This window comes from Camponotus vicinus, unplaced genomic scaffold (assembly GCF_025532165.1).
Source record: "Camponotus vicinus isolate PSW18456_S1 unplaced genomic scaffold, iyCamVici1.0 SCAF_11, whole genome shotgun sequence".
In the NCBI taxonomy this organism is placed as follows: Eukaryota; Metazoa; Arthropoda; class Insecta; order Hymenoptera; family Formicidae; genus Camponotus; species Camponotus vicinus.
In genome coordinates this window covers 18,050,571-18,069,263 of record NW_028141947.1, presented here as the reverse complement: position 1 = coordinate 18,069,263, position 18,693 = coordinate 18,050,571, and the positions used below count along the sequence as shown (strand labels likewise).

Here is an 18,693-nt window from a genome sequence, read left to right as displayed (position 1 = left end):
TGCTCCAAACTCAATCGCTTGGACAACGAGACTTTCTTAAATTTGCGACGATTAATTTTGCGTTTCCGAGTGTCATCGACGTTTCTTCTCCCCATCCCCGTTCTAGCAAAAGTGACAATCGCGCGATCGCAAGATAAAGCGCTGCGAAAATTCCATCGCAGGCTGGTGCGCGCGCGCGCGCGTACGCCAGCCTATAAATAATTCCTAATCCAGTGATCGATCGCGTCTTTTCCTCTCGCGAGGCGCTCCGAACGGGCGAACGAGCGATCGACGTACGGAGGCGACAGTCCCCTTCTCGCTTTTATCGTATACGAACGGAATCGGAGGATTAAGCCGCCATCGCCGCCGCCGCGTCGCACATGCATATGCGCGTCTTTTATACTCGACCCTTCGACGCATAATGCGTCGCGCACGAGGACACCGTTTAAACGACTTTAATTATGCGCGAACGCTTCGTCAGGACTCGGAGACGCGAACGCTCCGATGTGAACTGGGGAGTTTCGAATTAATTATTTCCAACAACTGCGAACAGCGCGAATTCGTTGTTTCGGATGTAAAACGAGATAGTTGGAAAAAATAAATTTTTTACATTCTCTTTCGAGAATGGCGAAAGAGAAATACTGCGCTTCTTTTTTTTCGCATATTTTCCGGGAGACTAAAATATTGCGATAATTTTCAACTTGCATAATCGTGTTATACAGACCGTTTAATTTCCGCGAAAATTACCATAAAAATTTCGCGCTGTATTTAATTCCCGTAACAAATTACTCTCGAAAATTCTTGCGTTTCCCATATTTATGCCCAAAGTAAAATTATTAAACAATTAAATTCCCATTCCGAAGGTTATGATGAATAATAAAAAAGCCTGTCGTTATCTTTATATAGATTTGCGCTATTAATATACTTGGAGAGGCTTCCCGATGTCACTGACAAATGTAATAGAATCTCGACTATACACCTCGAAAAGACACGATTCATAAAATTTGCACAATAATGGTATAATAATAATATTAATGACAATAACGTAATTTAAAAATGAATAATGGGATTGTAATGATGTCGTATGACTAATTACCACTTGGGAAATGTCCAACGGTCGAGCAACGCGACAAACTCGAGGCAGAATTGTATAAAGAAGGCTTATCGAATTGTTTCGGCGAACGACATCGAACGGAAGGAAGAGAACCGCAACGCTTCTAGGTTGAAGACTACTTCGAGCGGCCCACTTTCTTTACTTTCACGCCACCGCCGTTCTTCTTTCATCGCGTTTGCCGACCGGGCAACTCGGGACGATGCAAGAGTCGTGAGAGGGGATCTCTCTCTCTCTCTCTCTCTCTGTACGCAGATATTGTGTTGTGTATATGTACACGTGTACACAGGTATACAATGTACCGCTCGGCACTTAATGGCAGATCCGTTGCTTAATTTCAAGTTGATTTCCGTAACGAAAAGAATGTCCGAGTGTGCGAATAGAAACTTAAATTCTCTAGTTAATTTCGGAGACTTTTTAATTTCAAGCTTTTTGTAAAAATTGCCGTTTTTGTCGATGTAAAAAAATCGCCTCGTCAGAGCTCGAGTAGAGCTACAGACCTATAGCGGAACATTGTATGTAAGCGCACGCTTGTCGTCGGCATCTTGGACATGCGAGCGCGGCGTCGAACAATTTCTAACGGGTTTTCGTTTCCTCGGCCGCGCCGAGGGAAGAAGAGGGCGAGAGAAGAGAGCCTGCGAAGGTTAACTCGCACGAGAAGCGAGCGGTGTCCGCGCGTTCCTTCGTTCGAGAATCGTGTCCGGACGCGAGCACCGCAAATGAGAACGGATGCATGTGTTTCGTATTAATCGGGCAACACGCGCGTACTTTTTTAACGTCAACGCCACGCTATTCGGTCACGCCGTTGTGTCGCTTCATTCGCGAAAAAGTACAATTAATATTAAATATCGAATAAATAAATACGTGTGAAATTTTGCTCGTTGATTCTATCGTATATGGCATTTTTATGTTAAGCAATAATTAAGAAATGACAATATATACATTTATCGCGACATTAAATAAATTAGCGAATAATTACTTTTTTACATGTATTTAAAAATTCAGCCGTCAAGTCACGCTGCCGTCCATTCGCGTCCATTGTGCAAGTTTATCTCGCTGCTTTTCCGTCCAAATTATTCGCGGTACGTTTCCGGTTCTCCCGATGTCTTTCCACGCTGCGAAAAAGTTAAAACGCGCCCGCCAACAGCTGCACTTTGCATAATTTCACCTCGCAGTGGCTACGCCCCTGCAAAGTTGTCTCAACTTTCGGGCGATAGTGTACACCGGTCGCGCGGCCGATCGATGCCGGATGCCATTTTCGAATTCGGATTCCGGCCGCGGACGCGAACAACGTACACGATGTGTACGTGTGCGTCGAACCTCGAATTATCCCGAAATTGCAAGACGCCAGGAGACACCGTCGCGTCCCCCAGGTCCCGCTTCGATCTTGCACGAGAGCAAGTTATATTACGCGAGCACGCATAACGTAAAAGCGAGACGGTACTTTAAAAGGGAGAGCGACCAAGGGAGAAGGGAGCGCTCGCCGATGCGTATAAAGGCGATATCTCACGCGCAAGCCCGAGCACCGGAAGTGCGTTTACACAGGCGGGTGTCCGTTTCATCGCGACGCGCGTGCAGCAAGATCGAAACGATGAAACGAGGGGGAGTCGACGCGCATAATCGCGCACGAGGATTTTTTTTTTCGATGATTTAACATCGAAGGAGAATAATCGAGCGCGCAATCATAAAGTTGGATTAGGAAAAGTTGCGTCGCTTTGTGAATCAAACGAAAAAAAAAATTCTTCTTTCATCCCCTGCGCGTAGCAGCGTGATGTAATATCCTCCCCGGTAACAATCTGACCCCGATGTTCCGACGATATCGAAAAAAAGTTTTCCACCTCGGTGAATTCTATACATTATCGCGCGCAGCGCAAAGTATCATCGGCCCATGTAATTAATATACCACTGTGTGAGTGGGAAGAGCGTCGGAATGCGAAACGCGCAATGTTGTGCTATTTTCAACGGCGTTTACCACCGACGATTTTATTGGACGAAGCACCGGAGATTCCCATCCGAGGGTGGAAAAAAAATATAATATCGACAGGGGCTGCTGGAGATACGACGTCGCGCAACGTTAACGTTGTCGTTTCCGGGATAAATTCCGCGAGATGCGACGAATCGAAATTCACCGTCACCAAAGACGCAACAATCGCAGGAAAGTTTGAATGTCGATGTCTCATGTACGTCGCGATGTTACTTTTATCTGTCGGCGATTTCCTGCGCTTATGTATCGATAACAGGAAACGTTATCGCTTTCCCATCGCACAAAGAATTGCGTAAAAAGTATTCTCGATCTCGCGATTCTCCGAAGGAGAAGGATCCTTCATCGATTTATGCGTACCGAGTAGAAGAAAAATTATTACATTGTAAGAAAAAGAATTTGAAAATATAATATTTATATTAAAATGTAAATTTTCGATACTCGAGGAGAGATAATCTCTTTATAAAGGGGGAAAAACATGTCGCCCGATTTTCGATGAAAAATTAGGAATTCGCGACATTCGCGCACAAAGCATTCCCAAGAGTTAATATCGTCGACGACGACATCGATTACATTATGAGTATCGGGAATCGATAACGAGGCGCACCGTCGACATAGATCGCGATACGTCGTCACCGCGATAGCGATTCGAGTCCTTAACGGTGACGTCGAGTTGTAGTATACGCGTAGTTTCACCGCGTAATTGATAGACATATAACAACGCAAATTGAATGCACGGAAGACGCACTAATGTAATGCGAATACGTATCCGTTGCATCGGGATATCTCGGTAATACACGGAATGTCATTACGTCCCAGTTATTTTGTTCTTTAAATTTCCGTTTTATATTCTTTGATATTTCTTTACGCTTAAAAATTGGCATGAAATTTATCTATCGAAAATTATTTATCGAGGTGCAAAAATTTTAAATTTAAATCTACCAAGGATATGTTTCAAAGATTAATTTTACACGAGTATTTTTCTCTCCTCATCGAAAAGCAGCATTCGGAAGAGGCTTAGCCAATCAACTGTACCATTAACTGTAGAGCCATAAAGGATATGAAAGCGTGGTTACGTTCGTTTCGTCCTTGATGTAAGCGGACATAACGCCGCGTAGCACCGAGAAGAATGCGGTACTCTCAAACACAAGTCCATATTCCACAGATAAAGAGAAAATATCCACAACTTTGTTAAAGAATCCAGATCTCAGTTTAAACTGACAATTCTTTAAAATGCTTCACGATATCTACAGCATTATTTCAAAAAATAATTTATATAATAATTATATAATATTATATTAATATTATTAATGATTATGAATATTATAAAATACGAATTTATGATTATAAATATTATAATACGATTCGCGCATGCTTTTCTCAGTCTATTTGTGTCATCGAGGACAAAGCGGCGCACGAGTGAGACCATCGCTCCGATAAAACGCTAGGAAATTACGAATCGACGAGCCCTCGGGTCACTCGACCACTCCCGGATTAGAAATGTCCGACTGTGTTTATGTTTTCGTAATGCTCGACGATCAGCTACCCGGTATTTCACGCAAGGTGAGAATAAACTCCACGCCTTGTGTATCGAGTGGCGCGGGGTTAACTTGGGCAGCAAACACGATAATAACCGGATACCTTGACTCGCGGCCGTGCTTCCCCCGTGATCCTCGGATCGACACGCGTGCGCGGGCGTCGCGTGTTTCGCGATAAAATCATAAATCACACGCTCCAACAGGTCTCGTTATCTGAGAGTCTCCTTCTCGATAATGAACGTCTACCGTCAGTTGATTCTCGAAACAATGAGAGTGAAAGTTAATCCCTCCACCGGAAATTTTTGGAAAACCAACTTTTAAATATCTCGTAGACCCGTTCAAGGAAAACGGACAAAGGAGTAACGGAAATTTTACAAGTCATTATTAAACCCCAAATGACTCTAAGAGTCATCCTTCTTATGGCGTCGCTCTTAATACATTGTATGGTGCTGGGAAAATGCGACTTTAACAGGGCCATAAATTATCTTCGTTATTCTTGGCAGCACTCGACAGATACCGGGGCAACGACTATTCTCGCAATCAATACTCGGCGCGACACACATATTTCAGAAAGATATTTCGCCCGATGACTTTTCCAAGATTTATAAGGAACGCGCGAAAATATTTCCCGCGCGCCTCGCGCCCAAGAATCTTAGGCTCGCGATTCGTACCCCGATCGACCTTATTATCGGCGACTTGTCGGGAACAAACGTTAGAGAGGAGCATGTGGATTTACGAAAGATCGCGCGGCTCGCAGGCCGTGGGCATAAACGCGATAACTCGAAAATCGATAGCGGGCTGTGCAATCCACTTAATGGCATCCTCCCATTCCTCTTTCCCCTAAACAGCCCCATTGGACGTGATAAATCGCGAAGGCTGCCGGACTATTTAGATACGCGGCGTATTGCGTGCGTGCGAAGTTGAAGAACGCCCGGCTGCCCGATAGCGATATTATATGATATATCCTGCACCTTTTTATATTTATCGAGTCGGCGAAAGAAAAAGCGACACGGTTGCCTCGCAACTTGTTTGCATTGAAATTGGTTAAATCAAGAGAGAGATTGACTTTTATATTATAAAAATGTTTATTCACGAGCGCGAGCTTGTAATTTTAATAATTTTCAAATCTCGTCATTTTTCAAGTACATTGATTTCCAACGTACGTTGATGGAGATGGAAATGTAAAGCTGGAAATAAGAGAGCTTACGTCTTTTCATCCGTAAAGAAGTTTAAATCGACGATGATGTATTAAACGGCGACTAAAAACCGTTTCGTTTCAGAAACACTGCCCCGCATTTTTTAAATCGTCTAGAAATTATCTCGACAATCGGCAAAGAGAGGAATATTTCGCACGTCAGACATACGAATAACGATAACTAACCCATATTCGCGCGCGTCAAATATTTGTGAAATCTAGCAAAAAGAACGAACGTCGCGTCGAGTTTGCAGAGCGTTTTCGGATTTATCGTAAACCGACACACTTCAACAACGCGCGAGAGAATAGCTTTTCCGCGTATATACACTGTACGATGTAAAATAAATACCTGCGCGGGTTGGAGTTTCTCGCGACTGTCAAAGAACCGACCGATCTGCTGCGGCCTTATTCGAGTTACCACGCAAAAACCGCGCGTTTCGCCGCCGTGGGGTTTAAATATCGCGACGATATCTTGTCCGGTGTTTCGCGCTCGGCAGGTCAAAGGTGACGCGAAGCGAAGCTGGCTCAAGTTTTCCCTCTCTTTGCCACGAGCCACGAATCCCTCTCTCTCTCTCTCTCGGCGAGTTAAATTCCACCGAAATCACTCGTCGCCGTCGAGCTAACTCGGTCTCGTCTGTATTGCGAAATTAAAACAAGTTAGTTTGCAGGAATCGATTTTCTCTTTATAGGAAAGACGGACGGCGCAAAGGGCGGGTTAGGTAACGTTTCAACAACATTCAACATCTTGTGCTCCGACAGCGCAAAGTTTTTAACGAACGCCCGCGCTTTTCGAGCTCGCGCAAAATTGGAAAGAACATTACGAGCCATTATCCATTGTTGCCGGTCCGGTATTTACTCAAATTCCCAGTATTCTAACGCTCCTCTTTTTTAATCCATTTAAATGATTATTTCTAATCCTTCTATAAAAGCGTAATTTCGATGAAAACTATACTAAAAGTGTTCGCACATACAAAGTGTCGTAAAAGTTTTGCTCGAAAGTCCCGCGCCATAAAATTCCACTCGAGGCGCTCTCAAATTATCTTCAAAGTAACTTATGTAACCCCCTCGAACACTTCATAAATCATAATTTTAACTGCCGTTGAAACGAATAAACATTTTTACACGCGTTTCGATCGCGAGCGATGGAATTTTCGACGAGGCACGACCATCTTTTCGTTCTGTCGCGTATCGATATTCGTAGCGATACATTTGCAGCTTTGTCGGGCGCGACAACATCGCTCTGTCTCTCTCGCCGAAAACTTTGGCAGACGTTATTTCCGGGATTACGTTGTTCATCGACAGACACGCGCGGCCGTTCTTGTCGGATTGCGGATGGCGATCCAAAACCGCCGTCGAGAGAGCGATACATATCGATTGTACGAGTCCGGGACTCGATTCGCGTAATAACGTACATACGTTAGCGACGAGATCGCGATGCAGACATTTGCAGTTGCAACGACGAAAATTCCGCGCGAATAATGCGAATTAAGCTCCTTCTCGCCATGTTAACTCGTGACATCGAGTTACGCTTATTATCAAAGAAATGAGTCAGGGCAAAACATGTTGCGACATCAGCGCGTTTTGCATTCGTCGGAGTGATTTCGGAAAAAGATACGATTCCTTACACGATCAAAGAAACGAATTAGATCGCCATTTCAACCATGAGATAAGACGTCACGGGGCGGATCTTTGCGAGAGTCCACGAGAGCATCGAAATTATTCCGTTTCGATTCCCGGGAGAAATTCTCGAGCGAGGCCGAAGCAAACTCCGAGGCCCGTGATATCATCGCGATATCTCGTCGACGGAAAAACCGCGCGCGCGGGCGTCCTCGAAGGAGACCGCGGCGCGGAATCTCCCTCTTCCGCTCCCCCCCAATCTCGCGCGCGGCTCGCGCTGTCACTCGCGATCAGGTGGTTCGCTTCGGCTCGGCTGTCGCGATTCGAGCAACGTCAAGCGCGGCTCGCTCTAGCGATTAGATACGGCGAGGCACGAGTCTCTGAGGAAAATTGGTTTCGATATCGAAACAATTAACGATATCGCGTCTCTCATCGTTATCGCGCCATCGAATCACGTCAAATTGCGCTCGCGCGATATATCGGACGGTCGACTTGCGCCGCGACTCCCACTCTATATAATGGGATGAGAGAGAAGAGAGCTGTAGGAAACGATTATCCCTCTTTATTCGTGGATATAAAGTCGTGTGTAATACGCGAAACTGTAATATCTCGCGGTTGATCATTAGCTAGGTTCAGCTCCGACGCGAAGGGGGAGTAACGGAGAGTTAAAGCGCCGAAGGGAGAAGGGGAGGGAAGGACGCTCGGTGGCGTACGTGCGGCCGGAGGTTGCTCAACTTGACATCGCGCTCTTTCTCTCTCTCTCTCTCTCCCTTGTTTTATGACATCATTGAAAATCACTTTACCTCAAGACACGAAAACCAAGTCGCCGCTCTCTCCCGTAGCCCTTGTTCGTCGCTCGCAGCACCAAGTCGCAGCGCGGTGAGAGTAAACGAACGTTGTCAGCGGTCTCCCCAAGATAGAGAGAGAGTTATCGAGCTCTCTACAGGGAGAGACGGGGGGAAACGGTAGAAAGACGGTCCTCGCGCACGTAGGCCCCCGCGCTTCCGCCACCGCCAGGCAGTGGCACGTTCGACGTTCTTTGTTCTTCTTTCCTGCGCGCTCCTCGCGGGATTCCTCTCTCGATCCGCCGTATGGCTATGGACCACGCTTCTCCTCCGTTATCTCTTCTCGCGTCGACGGAATTAATTCGTATCTACTCGTATGGATAGCGCACGAGTTCACAAAAGAATTTGCAATGTCCACTTCACGTAGGCAATGTATTTATATATACTCGTATATGCGTACGTATATATTTATATATTATCCCTCTCTCTATATATGTGTCACTGGATATATATATACGATGCACACCCCGTGTACCGACAACGTCAGACGCGCTACCGTTAATCAGCCGCGCTCCCACACGTGAACCGCGCGTACGTACAAAACACTCGCGCGCGCTTTTATACTTGAATTCACATATACAATACGTATGGATATCTATATATATATATATATATATGTATATGTGTGTCCGTGTACGTCGGAAAAACTCGATGTACTCGCGCGCGGAGAGAGACTATATATCTCGTCTTGGATATATAGATGCGCACACGCGCTACCGAACGCTACGCGACTCGTCGCTTACCCTCGGCTCCACCTGACGTCCACGCGCAAACAAGGCCCGAGGACGACTGACGACGACCGAGCGTACCGAGCGTATGCGAGCCGACAGCCGACACCGGCCGAGCGTGTGGGCCACGACGCGGAGATACCCGACCGAGCGTCATACCGCTACGACACGAGTTCCGAGTCGTTTTCCCCTCCGCTCCGACCCCTCGGCCACCGACTCCTCCGCCCGCCCGATCCCCGACCCCGCGCCCCCCGCTGCTCCCCGCACCCCTCCTCGCCGCCGACTAGGAGCGCGCGTACGGGGCCATCTATACGCTTCGGTCTCTTTTACTACTACCGTCGGTGCGCGCGTATGTACGGACTACGGACACACGTCTCCCCATCGCCTCCTCCGCCTCCTCCGCCCCCTCCTCCTTCTCCTCCCAACGGCGCTTAAAGCCGCGTCCTTCGGTACGCGAGAGAGATACAACGCGATTTTTCCCTGAGCGACGAGTGAGCGATCCGAGAGGGAAAATGTAATTCTTATTTCGCACGCGCGCTTATAGATTTATTAATTCGTATCAAGAGTTTTACGCTCTCTTTGCGTCGAGATGCAAACGGAAGATGCAACATCGAGTCGTTTCTCCGTCAGATTGATCGCGTTCCATAGCGCGCGAGGACCGCGATCGACTGAAAGAGCCTCTCTATTTTAAAACGAAGCGAGACGCCACGCGTCATATTGACGCCTCATTGCAACATTAGCCAGACCTCCGAATCTGTGGATCTAAATGGACGTGCCACACCGCACGATCGACATTTTTTCGCGAGATTGTCATGGTCGAAGGAGAAATTGACCCTGGCTCTGTCGTTTCGCGGATGTCATTACTCTCCATTTATTTGTCAGAAAGCACAAAGGCATTAGTATAAATAAATCTATAATTGTGTATATTCTATTCTACGTGTATTACATCATCTCATTTTATCGTTGGATTTACATACGTTTCGCCGGTCAATGTCTATGGAATGGAATTTTTTTCTACGTACAAACGTCGACCCGCTCGGTATAAGAAAAAGTACATACGGTGAAAATCATGATTATTGACATTTTCCTATAGACGGAACTTATTATACCAAGTAAAACTCAATGCACACGCTTCTCTTTAGATTTCGCTCCCCCCGAGATTCGTAAAATTGAAAGTCTCTCGACAGAGTATTCATTCCAAACATTTTATCGCTGCGATAATTGCAAGTCTCAAGTGTGTACCTACAGATATCGTATACGACGTATCGCTTAGCGTGGGACGACGGTTTGCTTATCGGACCTGATCGAGAAGGATAGGGTGTAAAATTCAAAGGGCGCGCTCGAAGACTGTTTTATTGACTTTCGGAGAGAGTTCCAGAGATTAATAGAGAAGAGAGAGAGAGAGAGAGGAGGAAGGAGGTATCTAGCGTGGTCGACGCTCCAGCGATTCCGTGTTCCAGTATTCGATTGTTGCTCCGAAACGGAGCGTGCATTCAAAGTGTATTCCACGTGTTTCGGAGGGTCAAAGAGGTTCCGCGCGTATTTTCATGAAAATTACCTCTGCCGATGCCTCAGTAGCTACCTTACATATTGCACGGGCTTATCTTTGACACGGCACGTTCGCGAGCACCGCCTCCACCAGCTGACTCTCGAAATTACTCACTGATAAGCGTTACCACTTTCGCCCGACAGTTTGTTTCTTTGCGACGCAACGTTAGGTAAACTCATTAAATTTTTTACATCAAAGAAATTTGGAGAATAAACATATGTGCATCTTTGTAATAAATGAGAAAGTTATTGTAAATACAAGGCTTGATTTATTCTCAACATTGTTTCATTAAACGGACGATGATATTAATAACTTTGCTAAACATTTAGGAAAACGGATAATGTATCTTTAAACGCACGCCAAGCAGGCGTTTATTTTTTCAACAGTCTTCCTGTTTTGTACGGTGAAAAAAATCTGCTCCGTCGCTCGTACGCAAAAAATGTGCGTTTCGACGACTTTCTTTTATTTAATTGCGAGCAAAATTTATTTCCTCCGATTTTATTCAAATAAAATTTTGCGACATTAACAGGAATAATAGCGGGAAAATAATACGAGCAAACACTAATGGCGATTATTTACATCCCTAAAAATTAACAAGAGTGCGCTATATAATTATTATATTAATAAATATGTTTTGTAATAAAAGAATTTTTTATACGTATAGAAAATAAAATAAATAACACTCTTGTGAAGTGACGATGTGTAAATCTGAAATGACCGGCCGGAAATGACGTTGTCGTCGGACAAAAGAGTATCGAGGGATGGTGCGGGCGGACAGACTGGGGACGGTATGAAAGAGTCGGGTTGAAACGTAGTGGGGCGGGGGCGGTTTGCCGTTCCGTTTAATGGGCAAGACGGCAAAATACGTTACGCGATACGCATTGCGTTTGCGTAAAGGACACCGCGTCGGCGATGACACCCACGTGGCGGGCGTACGTGAAAACGTGGGTGTAAAAAATGGCGCGGGGGTGCACTTTGTTAACCAACACCGTTGAACTTTTCGGTGCGCAGGAAATGTCGTCGTTGTCGTCGTTGTCGTCGTTGTCGTCGTTGTCGTCGTTGTCGCATTATCGTCGTACCGCGCTGCTCTTTTGATTAAAGCTGAAAATGCGCTCGCGCAACGCAACGGGATACGTTGTAAATTACACGCCGCGCCATCACGTACGTGTTTGCGAGCGTGCTTAATGTCGTCATGATCATGGAGCATTAGGTAGAGAAGCTGGACTGCTGCGCTCTCGGAGATTTCGGATAAAAGAGACTGCGAATGTCAAACGTCGAAAATTGTCGCGCGCAAGGAAATTATTTCTTTCCTAAACGCTATTATAAAAAAAATAAATAACTATACATTTATAATGATAATTGCTATAATTCATTTACGCGTAGAAATATATTTTCTATACACGTTTTGTCTTTATAAACGCGAGGTCACTCTCAGCAGGTGCAACGATTGCGCTTAGCTTTCCACTGACCTTGTTTCGCGTTGTAGTAATTTGCGTTCTCGTTAGGGTGTAACAGTGTGTACGTGTATTCGCATCTTGCATAAAATATTCCGTTTGATTGTGGACATGATATTTGTCGCGTGCACGTATCACGATTTCTCGCGATTATCCGGTCCTCCTTCGAATAGTTATCGCGCCGAGTTATTGATCACCGTGTGAATTACAATTACCAGCATCCCGAATTAATTTCGGTACGCTTATTATTAAATAGCTAGCAGCGCGGTACAGTTTATTTGAAGTTCGATCGTACCGTGTAATATAAAGCGATTCGTTTTATATTGGATTATTTATTTCGCGCACTGTCCTCTAGTTACAGCTGTACTTTTCAATTAAGGTATTTCGAGAAATCGATTTTTCTATTTCGGAAAAATTTAACACGCTGTTACCATGTTGTTATTTTTTTAAATAATCAACATTAAATTGATTTCTTCGTGACCAATTTTTGAAATGAGGTTCATTTAAAATGATATTTGCGATCCTTGTGACTTTTCAAAGTGCATTAATGATTCGAAAATTAAACTAAATAACGTGTTTTTAGCTTTGAACGATAGCTTTTTACGATTTTCAATTTAATGGCGATAATATTCTGATTCATGTGCCATGGAAAGATTATATACAAGATTGCAACTTGTCGCCCTACTTTTATCGCGCATCTATTTACATCTAAAGAGTTGGTATTACAAGTAGTAAAAGAGAAAAAGAGAGAAAGGAAACGAAATGCCGTTTAACGATCTAATTTCATTTGTCGAATTGCAAATCGTAGTTGCCATCAAGTGTACATGAGATGGTATTCTCGAACGGAGGGATTAAAACACCGCTACACACAGTCGATGGTATGAGGGATAACTGTGTGCGGATCACCTGGGTCACCGGATATAGCAGCGCGAAATAAAAGAAAGTCGGCCGATAACCCCTGCTCGATGTAAATTACACGAGAAGCGGCCAGACTCTCCTCTCGCTGTAATCCTGCCGTAATGGCAGTCCAAAAGAGACTTTATATAACTTAAAAATTTAATGACCCGAAATTTTTTACGCTCCTACGTTACGATTACAATTTATTTTATCTCAATCTCAAATTTATTTTTTCTTTAATTTTAAATCGCCGACGAGAGATCTTTAAAAACATTTTATATACACAGGTAGCGCAGTATTCTCCATCGTGTGTCTTTTGTATTAAAGTATTTTTCAATCCACAACAGCAGTTCGAGGTTAATCGCGTCTAATGAATTCGTTCGAATAATTATCCGAATTTGTCCCTCGGTCTAATAAAATTTAATGAGAGATTCGACAAGACTCGAGGGAGCAAGTACGAGAGGGTTACAAGTACTTGGCGACAAGAAAAGAGAGAGAGATGTTCCGTGCTCGTATTTTTCCGTTTCCTCTTTTGGCTGATACGAGACTGCAACGTATGCGCGCGAGTCTCGAGAATACAGAAATTTTTTTATCTCCTCGATTTACTCCGCGAAATAAGGGGAAGGGAGCGAGAGAATATATGCTGAAATACACTCGACCCAAGTCAAAAGTTAAGCGAAACATATTCGCGAAACCTATCTAGGAAACGAAGAGTAGGTTGGCCGATAGAGTACGTACTTTGTACAAATCTTACACACATATTTTACCGCGCACAGCCAGAAATAATTTACGAAAAGTTATTCCGGGAATAAAATGATGAAAAAAATTGTACACGTAAACGTTTTGCATTTCTCTCCGTTTGGAATTCTCTCCCTTTCGATTATATATACCCAGAGCATTTTCGACGATTCTTTCCAATATTCAGGATCAATATCGAATTATGATTCCACGTCGACGCTCTAACGTGATGGTTCCCAACATCGCGTAATCGTACTTAAAACATCGGACATTGCGCATGCAGTCGGTTCTACGAGCGAATACCGCTACGTGCAAACGAGTACCGAGCGGGTTTCCATTTTGCGCTCTTGCACACCGCGCATCATTCCTCCTCTCTTCTCTCCCTTTCTAGACGAGCTCGTCCCACCTTTCAGCCTCGGCTAGTGGTCTCGGTGCCGCACGTTCGGCTCTCTTCCTTGTCCGTCCTTTGTAAAATACACGACTCCCCTCCTCTTCTCTTCTCGTCAAAGTCTCTAAAACGCTTAATGCTATAACGCGCGTAGTCTGAAGAACGAAAACAACACCAAGCTTATTATTCTCCAAGCCCTGCAGGTAGAAAATATTTCTAATCTTGTGGGACAAACGTCTATTTTAAGACTCTTGATGCTCTTTGGTCAAGACATCCGTTATCTTATTTGAACAAGTATTCAAAAAAAAACAAGAATCTTTCAAGGAATTGTGCGTGAGCTTGTATAAATATTTTTCAAATTCTTTTTCCAAAAAAAACTAACTCGGAAATCCTATCGTTTTTCAGGAGACACAAAAAGTTAATGTACGATAGCGATAATACATCTATATATTGATAATCATACACAAACAAATAATAATCGTGTCTCTCCTTATCAGCGATGATTTTTACTTTTACATTTACATTCGATAAATATATCAATTTTTAGAATCTTGTTGCGCATTTAAAATAACTTTTAGATGTGTAAGCGTGTTTGCGAACTTTTGCGCAAACTGCTTCTAGAAACTCGCCTGCCGAATTATGTAGATGCGTTTTGTCTCGGCGAATGAGAAACATGCGCGAAAATTTCCATGAAACAGAATCTTGCGCGGAATCCTCGCGCAAAGGGATTCGCTGGGATGAGATTAGAAGAGATCCGAGAGTTCGAGGGACAACGCGTCGACGAATCGACGCATCCTTTGCGCTACTTACTCGTATACATTTTTGCTCGAAACGTTTTTAAACGGATTCGATATTGCCACATCGATTATACAACAATTTATGTAAACCGACGAGAGAGTCGGCGCGAGAGAGGACCGGAGGAAAAGGAGCGCGCGAGGCGTAGTTGGGATTTTCTCGCAGCGCGAATTGCACGTCGGCCTCGGAGAGGCCGGCGCGAGTTGGCCGTTTCTCGCTAACCGAGAAAAATTGCAGCGTACTCACGAAGGACGATCGAGGAAGTGGAAGCTATAGGCGAGACGGCCGCGAGAGCAGCGGTCGCCTATCGCGAGGATAGGTCTTCCCCTTCTGCGCGATGCGGGTCGAATAGAAAGGGGGGAGAGGAGGGAAAGGAGCTAGCGAACCGCGCAGAGGGGAAAACGACTCGGAACTCTCGTGTCGTAGCGGTACTCGTTTTCTTTTCGGTCGCGTATCTCGTTGCCGCACAAAATTGAATAACCGCGATATCGCCGCGCCCGCGCGCAAGAGAGAGAGAGAGAGAGCACGTAAAGTCGAGATTAAAATTTCTCGACTCTAAAAACACCGGCCGCTGCATCGCGGAGCCAAAGAGACGTAATCGAGCGAAAGGAACGCTTTCGAGAATGACACTGACGAGACGCGAAAAACGCTCTTCTCGGAAAACCGATGGCAGGTGAACAATGTCGATCTTTTCTCCAACGAAACTGTGTTTTCAGAGATGCACAAATTAATATAATGGTATCTTTCGTTTATTAATACCGCGTATTGTCATTAAAATATAATTGAATCGCACGCATTTCGAAAAGGGCTTTATTGCAGAAATGTTGGAATTATTCGAAAATGGATTTTCACCGAGATGAGTCTGTATGTCTTGCCCGTAAATGCATACATTTGTATTCATACGGAAAGAAATGTGTGCACTATAGAAGAAAAATATTGTATTTATTATTTTGTAATTACTCTATTTGACGCACGTGTGTGTGAAAAAATATTTTTTCGCTGAAACGCCCGTCCAACAGCAAAAGATTCTCGCTCCTGTTTGCGTATTCCACCTGCTACGGGAGGGTCATAGACTCTTACCCTACTTTCTCCTAATCGTATCAATTATTACGAACTGCCAACTCTCGCGTATCAAGTCGCTCTCGCGATATCTAATTGATGAGATATCAGTCGACGTTTTCCCCGAGGAAAGACGAGAACTCGTAAATCTGGATTTACGAAAATCGACGGAGAGAGATATCGGAACTTTACCTCGACTCCCGTGCTGTAACACACAGAGTCACGTGAGTTATCGACCCGAAGCGAGATGTTCCTGCCTGCCTGGATGACAAAGAGAGAGAGAGAGAGAGAGAGAGAGAGAGAGAGAAAGAGATAGAGATACACAGAACGGATAGCTTGTGAAAAGCAACAAGCCTATATAACGTTACACACTCTCTTGCGACGTCACGAAAACTCGCTGAGAGATCGAACTCATCTCGGAACGCTTTTGAAAAGGACCTCTTCGGTAACGCGAAATAGCAGGATACACTTCGTTACCAAGCGAAGGCTGCGTGCCATAGTCGCGCAACTTTCAAGTTGTTTTCTACGGTAAACTTCCTTTCTCTCCCGCGCGCGTCGTGTAACAGCCAGCCACGGTGTATAACCATCCTTCGCGAGATATTAAATCTCGATGTTTCCCGCGAAACGTAAAAAGAGCACCGGTAAAACGATCCGATTGATACTCCAATTATGTCGGTTCTAAAATATCAATAACGTAACCATCTCCGATACAAGTCTGCATTTCCGCGTAAATTTCCGCTGGAAATTATTTTCAATTATTTTCAAGATTTATTTTTATTTTCAAATCCTACAATTTTATATCATGCATTATAGCGACATTGTAAGCGGGTACAGGAAAACAAAATTATTTGCGCCAATCATATATTTCGACATTGGATAGCTCGGTCAACTTGGTCGTCCCACTCCGCGAATTCGCCCCAGACAAGACCGACCGCGTACGACCCTTGCTAACTCGCACACAGAGTCTCGACTGCTTAACCCTTTTAACCCTTCGGCAATCCCGCCGGATCCCACGGAGATGTAGTCAAAGCACGGGCTTCGGAGTTGTGCACGCGCGCGCGCGCGCGCACCGTTTATTCTTAGAAGAAAATCGCAGTCGCCGTGAGAGACTGTAAAGCGTAAGCGACTCCGCGAGAGGCTTTTTGAGGAGAATTTCTCGTCAAAGTGTGTTCCGAGGATCGCGCAGTAACCATCCGAGATTGACGTTTCCCGAGCCTCTTCCTCGACCGAGCGCGAGAGCTATTAAAAATTTCTCGATTTGTACGTCGCGCTAGAAAATTATTTATTATTAGATATACGTGTCAATTATACCGATAATATAATCGATATAATTGACCGAGGAATAAATATCTCTCAAAAGAATTGAGAAACGCGATTAGGTTTCTAACGTCGCAGTACGAGTTTCTGTCAATGATCGCGAGTCGTGTGGTTTACAATAGTTGCGGTCACAATAATGGAAACATTTTTTAGAATACATTTTTATCAATCTCCCTTCTAAGAATTTCTGTCACATTTATCACACTAAAATTAATCTTTAATTTTTAATATATTTTAAAATTTTTAATATTTCTCTCACATTCTCCTTTTTAAATGTGGAGTAAATAATAATTTTGTATTATCGATTTTATTCGTTTTTTTGACACTTGTAATTTGATACTTTTAATTTGTATATTTGTATATTAAATTGAGCAATCGGTCGACTTAAAAGTGTAGATTTAGACGTCAACTTGGATAAGTAATAAAAGCACGATTCTTGTCCCCTTACGAAAGGTTGAAAGGAATTGTGGAAGTAAACGCCTGATCAATACAAGTTGCAAGACTCCATAAATTATTATCGATAAGCTACCCGCGAGCAGCGCGACGTCATCTGCGACTATAAATCTCTTAGAGAAGGCGCAATCTAAAATTCATACTTTACATCTATCTATCTATCATTTGCGACGAGCGTTGCGATCGCTCCTGTAGGTGGTAAGTATCTTAGATATTTACATCGAGCGATCGAATCTTTAATTCTGTTTCACAAAGTAATACGAATAAAATTACAGGAAATTTAGTTTAGTCTACGCGTGATATTTGTAACATGTTTTTTCTTTACTTTAATATCGACATCATATTACATGCAAGTAATGAACCGAAAGAAAAACTTGTTTAATTATTTTAAAATCAAATAAATGTAACAATGTATAATTTTGAATTAAATAATTTCTTTCAAAAAAAATATATATACATATTGAAAACTACATTTTGCAGAATTTTATACAATTACTTTAAATCCTGCGTTTGTATTCTACATTTTTATATCTATATTTTATTCTTTAGGGAATATAAAAATATAAATATATAAATGTGTCACATTTTTCTCGCGCTACCGAGATAACAGACTTAATTAAAACATATTTCTCCACGTATCGATCCAATGTGACAAAATTGAGCATTTGTCACGGTATCTTTGCAAGTTTAAGACACTGACTCATAGAAATAAAAAGAAAGAAACAAATTGGCGGCGCGATTAATTACATATCGCACGCGTGTCGAGCGATGCGGGACACTCGCGCGTTCGGTGGCGTTAAGTAAACAGGCCGGACGGAATCTGTCCCCGGATGCTGCGTAAGAGACCGACCCCGCAATACGCCAGAAATAGGGATGATTCTCCGAGTGGAACGGACTGTTTCTCTCTCTCGCTCCCTCTCTTACGGCTGGTTCGTTCGTTCGTTCGTTCGTTCGTTCGGTGGCTCATGTCTGCTCAATTACGAGATACCCGGTGTGTAAAGCGCCTCGAACCGAGGGTCGCACCGCAAGCTAAACTCACGCGTTTTTCT

The 18,693-nt window shown here is 43.9% G+C and overlaps 1 protein-coding gene across 3 annotated transcripts in view; it reads right to left on the bottom strand.

Moving 5' to 3' along the window:
- LOC145961896 (uncharacterized) overlaps positions 1-18,693 on the bottom strand; it is a 116,660-nt gene that overhangs the window by 26,007 nt on the left and 71,960 nt on the right. Inside the window, exon 1 of one of the 3 annotated variants that reach the window (XM_083082452.1) lies at positions 8,225-9,199. The exons of the other annotated variants lie outside the window; for them this stretch is intronic. The gene's annotated coding sequence lies outside the window, so the exon portion shown is untranslated. Of the gene's footprint in view, positions 1-8,224; positions 9,200-18,693 lie in introns of those variants that run through there. 3 annotated transcript variants of the gene reach the window in all.